This window comes from Oncorhynchus gorbuscha, unplaced genomic scaffold, assembly GCF_021184085.1.
Source record: "Oncorhynchus gorbuscha isolate QuinsamMale2020 ecotype Even-year unplaced genomic scaffold, OgorEven_v1.0 Un_scaffold_370, whole genome shotgun sequence".
NCBI lineage: Eukaryota > Metazoa > Chordata > Actinopteri > Salmoniformes > Salmonidae > Oncorhynchus > Oncorhynchus gorbuscha.
Genome location: NW_025745222.1, coordinates 237,447 through 239,946, shown reverse-complemented (window position 1 = coordinate 239,946; position 2,500 = coordinate 237,447). Strand labels below are relative to the sequence as shown.

At 15.1% G+C, this 2,500-nt stretch overlaps 1 protein-coding gene across 1 annotated transcript in view; it reads left to right on the top strand.

The window, feature by feature from the left end:
- LOC124018015 (WD repeat-containing protein 19-like) overlaps positions 1-2,500 on the top strand; it is a 68,267-nt gene that overhangs the window by 23,997 nt on the left and 41,770 nt on the right. The window lies entirely within an intron of this gene.

The following is a 2,500-nucleotide window of genomic DNA, read 5'->3' as shown; positions in this document are numbered from 1 at the left end:
ATATATAATTGTTTTATATTCCAGGTGATTATTATAATAAATATATAAATTGTTTTATATTCCAGGTGATTAATATAATAAATATATAATTGTTTTATATTATAATAAATATATAATTGTTTTATATTATAATAAATATATAATTGTTTTATACTCCAGGTGGTTATTATAATAAATATATAATTGTTTTATACTCCAGGTGATTATTATAATAAATATATAATTGTTTTATATTCCAGGTGATTAATATAATAAATATATAATTGTTTTATATTCCAGGTGATTATTATAATAAATATATAATTGCAGGTGATTATTATAATAAATATATATTTGTTGTGTAAGTCGCTCTGGATAAGAGCGTCTGCTAAATGACTTAAATGTAAATAATAAATATATAATTGTTTTATACTCCAGGTGATTATTATAATAAATATATCATTGTTTTATATTAAAATAAATATATAATTGTTTTATATTCCAGGTGATTATTATAATAAATATATAATTGTTTTATACTCCAGGTGATTATTATAATAAATATATAATTGTTTTATATTCCAGGTGATTAATATAATAAATATATAATTGTTTTATATTCCAGGTGATTATTATAATAAATATATAATTGCAGGTGATTATTATAATAAATATATAATTGTTTTATATTCCAGGTGATTATTATAATAAATATATAATTGTTTTATATTATAATAAATATATAATTGTTTTATACTCCAGGTGATTATTATAATAAATATATAATTGTTTTATACTCCAGGTGATTATTATAATAAATATATAATTGTTTTAAACTCCAGGTGATTATTATAATAAATATATAATTGTTTTATATTATAATAAATATATAATTGTTTTATACTCCAGGTGATTATTATAATAAATATATCATTGTTTTATATTAAAATAAATATATAATTGTTTTATATTCCAGGTGATTATTATAATAAATATATAATTGTTTTATACTCCAGGTGATTATTATAATAAATATATAATTGTTTTATATTCCAGGTGATTAATATAATAAATATATAATTGTTTTATATTCCAGGTGATTATTATAATAAATATATAATTGCAGGTGATTATTATAATAAATATATAATTGTTTTATATTCCAGGTGATTATTATAATAAATATATAATTGTTTTATATTTTAATAAATATATAACTGTTTTATATTCCAGGTGATTATTATAATAAATATATAATTGCAGGTGATTATTATAATAAATATATAATTGTTTTATATTCCAGGTGATTATGATAATACATATATAATTGTTTTATATTATAATAAATATATAATTGTTTTATATTCCAGGTGATTATTATAATAAATATATAAATTGTTTTATATTCCAGGTGATTAATATAATAAATATATAATTGTTTTATATTATAATAAATATATAATTGTTTTATATTAAAATAAATATATAATTGTTTTATATTCCAGGTGATTATTATAATAAATATATAATTGTTTTATACTCCAGGTGATTATTATAATAAATATATAATTGTTTTATATTCCAGGTGATTATGATAATACATATATAATTGTTTTATATTATAATAAATATATAATTGTTTTATATTCCAGGTGATTATTATAATAAATATATAAATTGTTTTATATTCCAGGTGATTAATATAATAAATATATAATTGTTTTATATTATAATAAATATATAATTGTTTTATATTATAATAAATATATAATTGTTTTATACTCCAGGTGATTATTATAATAAATATATAATTGTTTTATACTCCAGGTGATTATTATAATAAATATATAATTGCAGGTGATTATTATAATAAATATATAATTGTTTTATACTCCAGGTGATTATTATAATAAATATATAATTGTTTTATACTCCAGGTGATTATTATAATAAATATATAATTGTTTTATATTATAATAAATATATAATTGTTTTATACTCCAGGTGATTATTATAATAAATATATAATTGTTTTATACTCCAGGTGATTATTATAATAAATATATAATTGTTTTAAACTCCAGGTGATTATTATAATAAATATATAATTGTTTTATATTATAATAAATATATAATTGTTTTATACTCCAGGTGATTATTATAATAAATATATAATTGCAGGTGATTATTATAATAAATATATAATTGTTTTATACTCCAGGTGATTATTATAATAAATATATAAGTGCTTTATACTCCAGGTGATTATTATAATAAATATATAATTGTTTTATACTCCAGGTGATTATTATAATAAATATATAATTGTTTTATATTATAATAAATATATAATTGTTTTATACTCCAGGTGATTATTATAATAAATATATAATTGCAGGTGATTATTATAATAAATATATAATTGTTTTATACTCCAGGTGATTATTATAATAAATATATAATTGTTTTATACTCCAGGTGATTATTATAATAAATATATCATTGTTTTATACTCCAGGTG